Raw genomic sequence first — 13,815 nt, 5'->3', positions numbered from 1 at the left:
CTATCTTTAAACCGATAAAAGAAACCCCAATAAGACGGAGCATGCAAAAATTGAGATAAAACTCAGTTTTGCTCCTCTCCACGGAAATCTTTAGTAAAAGGCGAAAGATCTGTTCGTTTTGAAGAGAAACCAGAGTATGACTAAGATTCCACCTGTCGCCTGAGTGCCATGCCAGCAGTCCTCATTCAGCGCAAAGTGAGCACCCAATTTGAAAGAAAGAAAGCAGATTTCTCACCAGGCTTCCCCTTGCTATAAGCATGGTTTGTACTCTTTTCCATGTGCTCCCAGATCTTTCAAGCAATTAGAATGGTCAAGAAAGTTCTGCTTGAAAAGAAACAGACATTTATAGTCATTGTTATGCAAATAAACTTACATTAAAGCTAACAAGAAACTGATAAAAGAAACCCCAATAATATGGGGCATGCAAAAATTGAGATAAAACTCAGTTTTGCTCCTCTCCACAGAAATCTTTAATAAAAGGCGAAAGATTTGTTCGTTCTGAAGAGAAACCAGAGCATGACCAAGATTCCACCTGTCGCCTAAATGCTGTGCCAGCAGTCCTCATTCAGATCAAAGTGAGCGCCCAACTTGAAAGTAAGCAGATTTCTCACCTGGCTTCTCCTTGCTATAAGCATGGTTTGTACTGTATTCCATGTGCTCCCAGATCTTTCAAGCAAGTAGCATGGTCAAGAAAGTTCTGTTTGAAAAGAAACAAACATTTACTGTCATTTCTATGCAAATGAGCTTACATTAAAGCACACTCATTCTATCTTTAAACCGATAAAAGAAACCCCAAAAAGATGGGGCATGCAAAAATTGAGATAAAACTCGGTTTTGCTCCTCTCCACGGAAATCTTTAATAAAAGGCGAAAGATTTGTTCGTTCTGAAGAGAAACCAGAGCATGACCAAGATTTTTATCTGAAAATATGTGTTCTCCCTGCAGTTGTTGTCCCCAGATGAGAGTTCCCTTGTGCTGCCTCAGTTGAATCTCCTTTACTTGACAGAGATGTGCCTGAGCAGCGGCCCTCCCCAGCCCTATCCCAAATCATACTTATTTTGCATAGGAGATACCATGGTCATGAAGATTGTTCTCCCAGGGTGAGGTTCATTCATTGCATTCTGGGTATGCTGACCCCTGTGATTTTCCCAAATGTGGGAAACTCGCTTTTATACCCTTGTGCACTATCCTGACTTCTCCTCCTGTCTGCTTACTTTGTGCCTTCCAATGCACAATGCAAACTACAGGTAGTGCTGCAGGGCCCACACCCTTTTACTTGCCTTACAGAGCAGCTCTGGAGCTGATACAGTGCCAAGCTGCTGCAAGAAATCAGCTTGAATGCTTCAGGGGATGGGGCATGGCCAACATGAGCCCCACACCGAAGGAGGGTGGGGGTGTTTAATGCGAACTAAGGGTCATCCAAGCGCCGCAAAAGGCCGCCATGCCCTGCATACCCCTTTTCTCTTTTCATATGCAGATGAGGGTTCCAGCCAACTTTGGCCCACTGCTTGGATGACATCACCGTATGCAAATCCGTCTTCTGCAGAACTTCCCCCAGGAATGCTTGCACTAGTTGTTGCATTTGGTTTGTTGTTTGGGGGTGCTTCAGTATTAGGCAGCCTTCTGCCCTCCCATGTTCATCTGAAAATATGTGTTCTCCCTGCAGTTGTTGTCCCCAGATGAGAGTTCCCTTGTGCTGCCTCAGTTGAATCTCCTTTACTTGACAGAGATGTGCATGAGCAGCGGCCCTCCCCAGCCCTATCCCAAATCATACTTATTTTGCATAGGAGATACCATGGTCATGAAGATTGTTCTCCCAGGGTGAGGTTCATTCATTGCATTTTGGGTATGCTGACCCCTGTGATTTACCCAAATGTGGGAAACTCGACTGCATTATTTGTGGTAGTGGGGGACTGTGTTTGTGCTTTCCTCTGGTCAGCTCTGTTAAAACTCAGATTTCTTTGTCTCAGATTTTCCTCTAGCCTTGTTCTTCTTTCGAGAGTTCCCTTGTGCTGCCTCAGGTGGATCTCCTTCACTTGACAGGGGGGTGCCCGAGCAGCGACCCTCCCCAGCTCTAGCCCAACTCCTACTTACCTGCCAGGTGAGATACTATGATCAGGAAGGTGCTTCTCCCAGGGCAAGGCTCACCCATTGCACTCTGGGTGTGCTGCTCCTACGATTTCCCCAAATGTGGGACACTTGACTGCATAATTTGTGTTTCCTCTGGTCGGCTCTCGTATAATTCAGATCTCTTTGTCTCAGGTCTTTCTCCAGCCTAGTTTGCTGTCTGTTTCCACTTCTTTTATCTTGAGCCCCTCCCTTCTATACCCTTGTGCACTATCCTGACTTCTCCTCCCGTCTGCTTACTTTGTGCCTTCCAATGCACAATGCAAACTACAGGTAGTGCTGCAGGGCCCACACAATCTTTTACTTGCCTTAAAGAGCAGCTCTGGAGCTGTTACAGTGCCCAGCTGCTGCAAGAAATCAGCTTGAATGCTTCAGGGGATGGGGCATGGCCAACATGAGCCCCACACCAAAGGTGGGTGGGGGTGTTTAATGCGAACTAGGGGTAATCCAAGCACCGCAAAAGGCCGCCATGCCCTGCACGCCCCTTTTCTCTTTTCATATGCAGATGAGGGTTGAAGCCAACTTTGACCCACTGCTTGGATGACATCACCATATGCAAATCCATCTGCTGCAGGCCATCCCCCAGGAATGCTTGCACTAGTTGTTGCATTTGGTTTGTTGTTTGGGGGTGCTTCAGTATTAGGCAGCCTTCTGCCCTCCCATGTTCATCTGAAAATATGTGTTCTCCCTGCAGTTGTTGTCCCCAGATGAGAGTTCCCTTGTGCTGCCTCAGTTGAATCTCCTTTACTTGACAGAGATGTGCCTGAGCAGCGGCCCTCCCAGCCCTATCCCAAATCATACTTATTTTGCATAGGAGACACCATGGTCATGAAGATTGTTCACCCAGGGTGAGGTTCATTCATTGCATTCTGGGTATGCTGACCCCTGTGATTTCCCCAAATGTGGGAAACTCGCCTGCATTTTTTGTGGTAGTGGGGGACTGTGTTTGTGTTTTCCTCTGGTCAGCTCTGGTAAAAGTCAGATTTCTTTGTCTCATATATTCCTCTAGCCTTGTTCTTCTTTCGAGAGTTCCCTTGTGCTGCCTCAGTTGGATCTCCTTCACTTGACAGGGGGGTGCCCGAGCAGTGACCCTCCCCAGCTCTAGCCCAACTCCTACTTACCTGCCAGGTGAGATACTATGATCATGAAGGTGCTTCTCCCAGGGCAAGGCTCACCCATTGCACTCTGGGTGTGCTGCTCCTGTGATTTCCCCAAATGTGGGAAACTTGATTGCATAATTTGTGTTTCCCCTGGTCGGCTCTCGTATAATTCAGATCTCTTTGTCTCAGGTCTCTCTCCAGCCTAGTTTGCTGTCTGTTTCCACTTCTCTTTTCTGGAGCCACTCCCTTCTATGCCCTTGCGCACTATCCTGACTTCTCCCGTCTGCTTACTTTGTGCCTTCCAACGCACAATGCGAACTACAGGTAGTGCTGCAGGGCCCACACCCTTTTAGTTGCCTTACAGAGCAGCTCTGGAGCTGTTACAGTGCCCAGCTGCTGCAAGAAATCAGCTTGAATGCTTCAGGGGCTGGGGCATAGCCAACATGAGCCCCACACCAAAGGAGGGTGGGGGTGTTTAATGCGAACTAGGGGTCATCCAAGCACCGCAAAAGGCCGCCATGCCCTGCATGCCCCTTTTCTCTTTTCATATGCAGATGAGGGTTCCAGCCAACTTTGGCCCACTGCTTGGATGACATCACCGTATGCAAATCCGTCTGCTGCAGACCTTCCCCCAGGAATGCTTGTACTAGTTGTTGCATATGGTTTGATATTTGATGGTGCTTCAGTATTAGGCAGCCTTCCGCCCTCCCATGTTCATCTGAAAAGATGTGGTCTCCCTGCAGTTGTTGTCCCCAGACGAGAGTTCCCTTGTGCTTCCTCAGTTGAATCTCCTTAACTTGATGGGGGAGGGGCTGCCCGAGCAGCCACCCTCCCCAGCCCTATCCCAACTCATACTTATTTTGCATATGAGATCTCTTGATCATGAAGATTGTTCTCACAGGGTGAAGTTCATCCATTATATTTTAAAATAGGAAGGTACAAATTACATATTTGAATTGCATCTATGTGCTGGATTCAAATGTCCCCCCCCCCTTCCTTTCTCAATTGTGCCCATCAGCAGCTATTCTAAGGTTGCTGCCAATGGGTGTGACACATTAATTTCTTCTGTGGGGTACACAGGACTCCACAAGGATTCACATTGGGGTGTAGAGTAGGATCTTGATCTGAGGCACCAACCGACTCAAAGCTTTTGACTGTTCCCAAGATGCTCAGCGCATCCTCCTCTATAACCCCGCTTCCATGAACAGGGAGCTCAGTTTGTAGTTGGTGCCTTCAGTAGCAGGCCACTTAACAGGGGCCTGCCTCAGGAAGCCAATTCTTAGCTATTCATTTTGACAAGAAAAGAAGAACTTGTTTTATGAGAATCTACAAGGGCTGCAGCAGGCTAGGTCTAATAGACATCTTTACTGCAGCTTCATCACTCCCAGCGGCGCTGTATACTCCCGTGCCCTGGTTGCTGGGTCACTGCAGCGGAGGCTCCGGTTTCTTCCTAAGGTCAGTCACACACACACCGCCCTTCCGGATCACGAGGCCGCTGATGAAGAGGAGCGTGGCCGTAGGGGGTGGACCGTGTGCGCACTGGCGTGGACACTGATTACTGGGCAGCCGCTCCACTAGCCACCAGGTACAGTTAAGGAGCACAGGTCTGGGGGTTTTTCTCCTATATTAAACCAATTTTGTACTGCCCGCAGCGCATTGTGATAGGTAATAGGGCCTGATTCAGGTTGGATTGCAATCACAATAAGTGATCCAACTGCAAAAATTGCTAAGAGCATACGCATGTGCCTGCATTTTCTGCGGCACCCCGCAGAGAATGCGATCGCCTCTGCCTGTCAATCGGGGCAGGGGGGGAGAGGGGGGTCAGCAACACTCCATTTCCAAGTCAGGGATGGAGCGGTGCGGGGGCAAGGCTTCAAAATGGGGTCTGCAATGGAGGAGACACAGGGGGCGTGGTCACAGCAGCTGTATGACATCACATTCAGCCGCTGTGATCACAAAAATGGTGGCGGCTTCCTGCGCGCACATACAGTCTGCACCAGCAGGAGGCTACACCATTTTTTATGATCACGCTGAACTGCAGTGCGACTGCAATTACAGCATGGTCAAGAAGGGAGGCGTCATGCTGGGTGGCCATAAGAGATGAGCGGGTTCGGTTCCTCGGAATCCGAACCCGCCCGAACTTCACCCTTTTTTGCTCGGGTCCGAGCAGACTCGGATCCTCTCGCCTTGCTCGGTTAACCCGAGCGCGCCCGAACGTCATCATCCCGCTGTAGGATTCTCACGAGACTTGGATTCTATATAAGGAGCCGCGCGTCGCCGCCATTTTAACACGTGCATTGAGATTGATAGGGAGAGGACGTGGCTGGCGTCCTCTCCGTTTAGATTAGAAGATAGAGACGAGTGACATTTGATTTACTACTAATTTGGGGAGCAGTTGAACTTGTCAGGAGTACTCAGTAGTGCAGAGTTTTGCTGATAGTGACCACCAGTTTTATTATTTATAATCCGTTCTCTGCCTGAAAAAAAACGATACACATACCATATCTGTGCTCAGCCTCAGTGTGCTGCATTATATATTATCTATGTATATCTGACTGTGCTGAGTGCTCACTGCTCACACAGCTTAATTGTGGGGGAGACTGGGGAGCAGTTATAGCAGGAGTACAGTGCACACTTTTGCTGCCAGTGTGACCACCAGTATATTGTCTGCCTGAAAAAGTTAAACACTCCTGTGGTGTTTTTTTTTTATTCTATAAATGCATTCTGCTGACAGTGTCCAGCAGGTCCGTCATACATATATTATATAAATATTTACCTGCAGTAGTGTTATATTTTTTTTTTCATCTTTATCATCTCTATATTAGCAGACGCAGTACGGTAGTCCACGGCTGTGGCTATCTCTGTGTCGTCAGTGCTCGTCCATAATTGTATACCTACCTACCTGTGGTGGTTTTTTTTTTTCTATCTTCTTCATACTAGTAGTTTAGGAGTCTACTGACAGTGTCCACCAGGTCCATCATTATATTATATACCTACAGTAGTAATATATTTATTATATTATCTATACTAGCAGACGCAGTACGGTAGTCCACGGCTGTGGCTATCTCTGTGTCGTCAGTGCTCGTCCATAATTGTATACCTACCTACCTGTGGTGGGTTTTTTTTTTTATCTTCTTCATACTAGTAGTTTAGCAGTCTGCTGACAGTGTCCACCAGGTCCGTCATTATATTATATACCTACAGTAGTAATATATTTATTATATTATCTATACTAGCAGATGCAGTACGGTAGTCCACGGCTGTACCTACCTCTGTGTCGTCAGTGCTCGTCCATAATTGTATACCTACCTGTGGTGGGGTTTTTTTTTCTATCTTCTTCATACTAGTAGTTTAGGAGTCTGCTGACAGTGTCCACCAGGTCCGTCATTATATTATATACCTACAGTAGTAATATATTTAGTATATTATCTATACTAGCAGACGCAGTACGGTAGTCCACGGCTGTACCTACCTCTGTGTCGTCACTCGTCCATAATTGTATACCTAACTGTGGTGGTTTTTTTTTTCTATCTTCTTCATACTAGTAGTTTAGCAGTCTGCTGACAGTGTCCACCAGGTCCGTCATTATATTATATATACCTACAGTAGTTATATATATATTTTTTTATATCATTAATTATCATCTCTATACTAGCAGACGCAGTACGGTAGGCCACGGCTGTGGCTATCTCTGTGTCGTCAGTGCTCGTCCATAATTGTATACCTACCTACCTGTGGTGGAAGTTTTTTTCTATCTTCTTCATACTAGTAGTTTAGCAGTCTGCTGACAGTGTCCACCAGGTCCGTCATTATATTATATATACCTACAGTAGTTATATATATATTTTTTTTTATATCATTAATTATCATCTCTATACTAGCAGACGCAGTACGGTAGTCCACGGCTGTAGCTACCTCTGTGTCGTCAGTCACTCGTCATCCATAAGTATACTAGTATCCATCCATCTCCATTGTTTACCTGAGGTGCCTTTTAGTTGTGCCTATTAAAATATGGAGAACAAAAATGTTGAGGTTCCAAAAATAGGGAAAGATCAAGATCCACTTCCACCTCGTGCTGAAGCTGCTGCCACTAGTCATGGCCGAGACGATGAAATTCCATCAACGTCGTCTGCCAAGGCCGATGCCCAATGTCATAGTACAGAGCATGTAAAATCCAAAACACAAAAGATCAGTAAAAAAATGACTCAAAAATCTAAATAAAAATCGTCGGAGGAGAAGCGTAAACTTGCCAATATGCCATTTACCACACGGAGTGGCAAGGAACGGCTGAGGCCCTGGCCTATCTTCATGGCTAGTGGTTCAGCTTCACATGAGGATGGAAGCACTCAGCCTCTCGCTAGAAAAATGAAAAGACTTAAGCTGGCAAAAGCACAGCAAAGAACTGTGCGTTCTTCAAAATCACAAATCCACAAGGAGAGTCCAATTGTGTCGGTTGCGATGCCTGACCTTCCCAACACTGGACGTGAAGAGCATGCACCTTCCACCATTTGCACACCCCCTGCAAGTGCTGGAAGGAGCACCCGCAGTCCAGTTCCTGATAGTCAGATTGAAGATGTCAGTGTTGAAGTACACCAGGATGAGGAGAATATGGGTGTTGCTGGCGCTGGGGAGGAAATTGACAAGGAGGATTCTGATGGTGAGGTGGTTTGTTTAAGTCAGGCACCCGGCGAGACACCTGTTGTCCGTGGGAGGAATATGGCCATTGACATGCCTGGTGAAAATACCAAAAAAATCAGCTCTTCGGTGTGGAAGTATTTCAACAGAAATGCGGACAACAGGTGTCAAGCCGTGTGTTGCCTTTGTCAAGCTGTAATAAGTAGGGGTAAGGACGTTAACCACCTCGGAACATCCTCCCTTATACGTCACCTGCAGCGCATTCATCATAAGTCAGTGACAAGTTCAAAAACTTTGGGCGACAGCGGAAGCAGTCCACTGACCAGTAAATCCCTTCCTCTTGTAACCAAGCTCACGCAAACCACCCCACCAACTCCCTCAGTGTCAATTTCCTCCTTCCCCAGGAATGCCAATAGTCCTGCAGGCCATGTCACTGGCAATTCTGACGAGTTCTCTCCTGCCTGGGATTCCTCCAATGCATCCTTGAGTGTAACGCCTACTGCTGCTGGCGCTGCTGTTGTTGCTGCTGGGAGTCGATGGTCATCCCAGAGGGGAAGTCGTAAGACCACTTTTACTACTTCCACCAAGCAATTGACTGTCCAACAGTCCTTTGCGAGGAAGATGAAATATCACAGCAGTCATCCTGCTGCAAAGCGGATAACTGAGGCCTTGGCATCCTGGGCAGTGAGAAACGTGGTTCCGGTATCCATCATTACTTCAGAGCCAACTATAGACTTGATTGAGGTACTGTGTCCCCGGTACCAAATACTATCTAGGTTCCATTTCTCTAGGCAGGCGATACCGAAAATGTACACAGACCTCAGAAAAAGACTCACCAGTGTCCTAAAAAATGCAGTTGTACCCAATGTCCACTTAACCACGGACATGTGGACAAGTGGAGCAGGGCAGACTCAGGACTATATGACTGTGACAGCCCACTGGGTAGATGTATTGACTCCCGCCGCAAGAACAGCAGCGGCGGCACCAGTAGCAGCATCTCGCAAACGCCAACTCTTTCCTAGGCAGGCTACGCTTTGTATCACCGCTTTCCAGAATACGCACACAGATGAAAACCTCTTACGGCAACTGAGGAAGATCATCACAGAATGGCTTACCCCAATTGGACTCTCCTGTGGATTTGTGGCATCGGACAACGCCAGCAATATTGTGCCTGCATTATATCTGGGCAAATTCCAGCACGTCCCATGTTTTGCACATACCTTGAATTTGGTGGTGCAGAATTATTTAAAAAACGACAGGGGCGTGCAAGAGATGCTGTCGGTGGCCACAAGAATTGCGGGACACTTTCGGCGTACAGGCACCACGTACAGAAGACTGGAGCAACACCAAAAACGCCTGAACCTGCCCTGCCATCATCTGAAGCAAGAAGTGGAAACGAGGTGGAATTCAACCCTCTATATGCTTCAGAGGATGGAGGAGCAGCAAAAGGCCATTCAAGCCTATACATCTGACCACGATATAGGAGGTGGAATGCACCTGTCTCAAGCGCAGTGGAGAATGATTTCAACGTTGTGCAAGGTTCTGCAACCTTTGAACTTGCCACACGTGAAGTCAGTTCAGACACTGCCAGCCTGAGTCAGGTCATTCCCGTCATCAGGCTTTTGCAGAAGAAGCTGGAGACATTGAAGGAGGAGCTAAGACAGAGCGATTCCGCTAGGCATGTGGGACTTGTGGATGGAGCCCTTCATTCGCTTAACCAGGATTCACGGGTGGTCAATCTGTTGAAATCAGAGCACTACATTTTGGCCACCGTGCTCGATCCTAGATTTAAAACCTACGTTGTATCTCTCTTTCCGGCAGACACAAGTCTGCAGGGGTTCAAAGACCTGCTGGTGAGAAAATTATCAAGTCAAGCGGAACTTGATCGGTCAACAGCTCCTCCTTCACAGTCTCCCGCAATTGGGGGTGCGAGGAAAAGGCTCAGAATTCCGAGCCCACCCGCTGGCGGTGATGCAGGGCAGTCTGGAGCGACTGCTGATGCTGACATCTGGTCCGGACTGAAGGACCTGCCAACGATTACGGACATGTCGTCTACTGTCACTGCATATGATTCTCTCACCATTGAAAGAATGGTGGAGGATTATATGAGTGACCGCATCCAAGTAGGCACGTCAGACAGTCCGTACGTATACTGGCAGGAAAAAGAGGCAATTTGGAGGCCCTTGCACAAACTGGCTTTATTCTACCTAAGTTGCCCTCCCACAAGTGTGTACTCCGAAAGAGTGTTTAGTGCCGCCGCTCACCTTGTCAGCAATCGGCGTACGAGGTTACTTCCAGAAAATGTGGAGAAGATGATGTTCATTAAAATGAATTATAATCAATTGCTCCGTGGAGACATTGACCAGCAGCAATTGCCTCCACAAAGTATACAGGGAGCTGAGATGGTGGATTCCAGTGGGGACGAATTGATAATCTGTGAGGAGGGGGATGTACACGGTGATGAATCGGAGGATGATGATGAGGTGGACATCTTGCCTCTATAGAGCCAGTTTGTGCAAGGAGAGATTTATTGCTTCTTTTTTGGTGGGGGTCCAAACCAACCCGTCATTTCAGTCACAGTCGTGTGGCAGACCCTGTCACTGAAATGATGGGTTGGTTAAAGTGTGCATGTCCTGTTTATACAACATAAGGGTGGGTGGGAGGGCCCAAGGCAATTCCACCTTGCACCTCTTTTTTCTTTTATTTTTCTTTGCGTCATGTGCTGTTTGGGGAGTGTTTTTTGGAAGGGCCATCCTGCGTGACACTGCAGTGCCACTCCTAGATGGGCCAGGTGTTTGTGTCGGCCACTTGGGTCGCTGAGCTTAGTCACACAGCTACCTCATTGCGCCTCTTTTTTTCTTTGCGTCATGTGCTGTTTGGGGAGTGTTTTTTGGAAGGGCCATCCTGCGTGACACTGCAGTGACACTCCTAGATGGGCCAGGTGTTTGTGTCGTCCACTTGGGTCGCTGAGCTTAGTCACACAGCTACCTCATTGCGCCACTTTTTTTCTTTGCGTCATGTGCTGTTTGGGGAGTGTTTTTTGGAAGGGCCATCCTGCGTGACACTGCAGTGCCACTCCTAGATGGGCCAGGTGTTTGTGTCGGCCACTTGGGTCGCTGAGCTTAGTCACACAGCTACCTCATTGCGCCTCTTTTTTTCTTTGCGTCATGTGCTGTTTGGGGAGTGTTTCTGGAAGGGCCATCCTGCGTGACACTGCAGTGCCACTCCTAGATGGGCCAGGTGTTTGTGTCGGCCACTTGGGTCGCTGAGCTTAGTCACACAGCTACCTCATTGCGCCTCTTTTTTTCTTTGCGTCATGTGCTGTTTGGGGAGTGTTTTTTGGAAGGGCCATCATGCGTGACACTGCAGTGCCACTCCTAGATGGGCCAGGTGTTTGTGTCGGCCACTTGGGTCACTGAGCTTAGTCATCCAGCGACCTCGGTGCAAATTTTAGGACTAAAAATAATATTGTGAGGTGTGAGGTGTTAAGAATAGACTGAAAATTAGTGGAAATTATGGTTATTGAGGTTAATAATACTTTGGGATCAAAATGACTCCCAAATTCTATGATTTAAGCTGTTTTTTAGGGTTTTTTGAAAAAAACACCCGAATCCAAAACACACCCGAATCCGACAAAAAAAATTCGGTGAGGTTTAGCCAAAACGCGTTCGAACCCAAAACACGGCCGCGGAACCGAACCCAAAACCAAAACACAAAACCCGAAAAATTTCCGGTGCACATCTCTAGTGGCCATGCCATGTCACTGTGCAGGAGCCAGCACCGCTCACACACTAGTCCCCGGTGCAGCCCCCAACCCCCGGGACACCCGGAGCAACAAAATGTAGATTCAGGCCACCAGGCCACGCCCCTACCTATGAAACCATGCCTCCTTTTTACCATTGCGCTGCTTATCTGCGCGCACTGCATTACAATCTCCCTCGCCACCTCTCTGGGTGTCACCAGTGATAGTGACACCTCTGCCATGCTTGTAGCAGCTGGTCCTAAGATCTACACCTCAAGCCCTGAGTGTTTGCCCTTGTGACTTGTTGATCATCATAGCAAAGCAGATGCTTACAGAAAACTGCAGGGGCTTAGATTGAAAATAAAAAAAATTGATGGGTATAAGGTAGAGAGGAGCGGGTTCGGTTCTCCGAGAACCGAATTCCCCACGAACCCCACGAACTCCTCCTCCGAGGCAGGCTCGGTTGTTCCCGCCTGACTCGGAAAACCTGAACAAGGGAAAATGTCATCATCCCGCTGTCGGATTCTCGCGAGATTCGGATTCCATATAAAGAGCTGCGCGTTGCCGCCATTTTTACTCGTGCATTGAAGAGAGAGCGGAGAGGACGTGGCTATGTTCTCTCAGTGGAAATCTCAATATCAGTGCTCAGTATTAGTGGATACTTATTGCTGCTCAGTAATACTAGTAGTGTGTCTCTCCTGCTCAGTGTCAGTTCTCAGTAGTATCCTCATCAGTGCTCAGTATCACTGCTCATTGTCTTGTGCTGCATTGTTGTGCTCAGCATACTACAGTACATTACTAATAGTCCAGTGCTGCATCTTGCTGCTCAGTGTCAGTTCTAGTATCCTCATCAGTGCTCACTATCACTGCTCATTGCATTGTGGTGTTCTGTATACTACAGTAACATAGTAATATAGTAACATATAGTAACATAGTTTTTGAGGTTGAATAGAGGCAAATTGCCCATCGTGTTCAACCTGTTTTAAGTTGTGATGATTCTACATACTTGCTGAATAATGTTTTATGACTAGTTAGCTACTACAACTCATGTTACCCCCGGATTAACCATGTTGATATTTTAAGTATTATAACCTTGGATAGCTTTTTCATTCAGAAATGTATCCATTCCTTTTTTAAATCCAATTACAGAGTCCGCCATTACCACCTTCCCTGGCAGGGAATTCCACATCCTGATTGCCCTAACAGTGAAGATCATAGTATCTCACCTGGCAGGTAAGTAGGACTTGGGCCAGAGCTGTGGAGGATTGCTGCTCGGGCACCCCCCTGTCAAATGAAGGAGATCCAACTGAGGCAGCACAAGGGAACTCTCGAAAGAAGAACAAGGCTAGAGGAAGATCTGAGACAAAGAAATCTGACTTTTACCAGAGCTGACCAGAGGAAAGCACAAACACAGTCCCCCACTACCACAAATAATGCAGTCGAGTTTCCCACATTTGGGGAAATCACAGGGGTCAGCATACCCAGAATGCAATGAATGAACCTCACCCTGGGAGAACAATCTTCATGACCATGGTATCGCCTATGCAAAATAAGTATGATTTGGGATAGGGCTGGGGAGGGCCGCTGCTCAGGCACATCTCTGTCAAGTAAAGGAGATTCAACTGAGGCAGCACAAGGGAACTCTCATCTGGGGACAACAACTGCAGGGAGAACACATATTTTCAGATGAACATGGGAGGGCAGAAGGCTGCCTAATACTGAAGCACCCCCAAACAACAAACCAAATGCAACAACTAGTACAAGCATTCCTGGGGGAAGTTCTGCAGAAGACGGATTTGCATACGGTGATGTCATCCAAGCAGTGGGCCAAAGTTGGCTGGATCCCTCATCTGCATATGAAAAGAGAAAAGGGGTATGCAGGGCATGGCGGCCTTTTGCGGCGCTTGGATGACCCTTAGTTCGCATTAAACACCCCCACCCTCCTTCGGTGTGGGGCTCATGTTGACAATGCCCCAGCCCCTGAAGCATTCAAGCTGATTTCTTACAGCAGCTTGGCACTGTAACAGCTCCAGAGCTGCTCTGTAAGGCAAGTAAAAGGGTGTGTAGTTTGCATTGTGCATTGGAAGGCACAAAGTAAGCAGACAGGAGGAGAAGTCAGGATAGTGCACAAGGGTATAAAAGGGAGGGGCTCAAGAAAAAAGAAGTGGAAACAGACAGCAAACTAGGCTGGAGAGAGACCTGAGACAAAGAG

At 47.5% G+C, this 13,815-nt stretch overlaps 8 non-coding genes and 1 pseudogene across 8 annotated transcripts; 5 read left to right on the top strand and 4 right to left on the bottom strand.

Moving 5' to 3' along the window:
- Nucleotides 1-22: 22 nt before the first annotated feature.
- LOC135021901 (U5 spliceosomal RNA) lies at nucleotides 23-138 on the bottom strand. The gene has a single exon (XR_010219096.1). It is a non-coding gene; the product is annotated as a U5 spliceosomal RNA (small nuclear RNA).
- A 264-nt stretch (nucleotides 139-402) lies between these two features.
- Nucleotides 403-518, bottom strand: LOC135021912 (U5 spliceosomal RNA). The gene has a single exon (XR_010219107.1). It is a non-coding gene; the product is annotated as a U5 spliceosomal RNA (small nuclear RNA).
- Nucleotides 519-788: 270 nt separating this feature from the next.
- On the bottom strand, nucleotides 789-904 carry LOC135021907 (U5 spliceosomal RNA). Its single transcript, XR_010219102.1, has one exon. It is a non-coding gene; the product is annotated as a U5 spliceosomal RNA (small nuclear RNA).
- Nucleotides 905-1,048: 144 nt separating this feature from the next.
- LOC135021886 (U1 spliceosomal RNA) lies at nucleotides 1,049-1,176 on the top strand (annotated as a pseudogene).
- Nucleotides 1,177-1,769: 593 nt separating this feature from the next.
- LOC135021720 (U1 spliceosomal RNA) lies at nucleotides 1,770-1,933 on the top strand. The gene has a single exon (XR_010218938.1). It is a non-coding gene; the product is annotated as a U1 spliceosomal RNA (small nuclear RNA).
- Nucleotides 1,934-2,085: 152 nt separating this feature from the next.
- LOC135021792 (U1 spliceosomal RNA) lies at nucleotides 2,086-2,248 on the top strand. Its single transcript, XR_010219008.1, has one exon. It is a non-coding gene; the product is annotated as a U1 spliceosomal RNA (small nuclear RNA).
- A 675-nt stretch (nucleotides 2,249-2,923) lies between these two features.
- Nucleotides 2,924-3,087, top strand: LOC135021735 (U1 spliceosomal RNA). Its single transcript, XR_010218952.1, has one exon. It is a non-coding gene; the product is annotated as a U1 spliceosomal RNA (small nuclear RNA).
- Nucleotides 3,088-3,239: 152 nt separating this feature from the next.
- On the top strand, nucleotides 3,240-3,402 carry LOC135021837 (U1 spliceosomal RNA). The gene has a single exon (XR_010219046.1). It is a non-coding gene; the product is annotated as a U1 spliceosomal RNA (small nuclear RNA).
- A 9,594-nt stretch (nucleotides 3,403-12,996) lies between these two features.
- Nucleotides 12,997-13,160, bottom strand: LOC135021686 (U1 spliceosomal RNA). Its single transcript, XR_010218904.1, has one exon. It is a non-coding gene; the product is annotated as a U1 spliceosomal RNA (small nuclear RNA).
- Between the last annotated feature and the right edge of the window lie 655 nt (nucleotides 13,161-13,815).

This window comes from Pseudophryne corroboree, unplaced genomic scaffold, assembly GCF_028390025.1.
Source record: "Pseudophryne corroboree isolate aPseCor3 unplaced genomic scaffold, aPseCor3.hap2 scaffold_373, whole genome shotgun sequence".
NCBI lineage: Eukaryota > Metazoa > Chordata > Amphibia > Anura > Myobatrachidae > Pseudophryne > Pseudophryne corroboree.
Note: the sequence above shows the minus strand (reverse complement) of the source record. Positions and strands in the feature narration are given on the sequence as shown.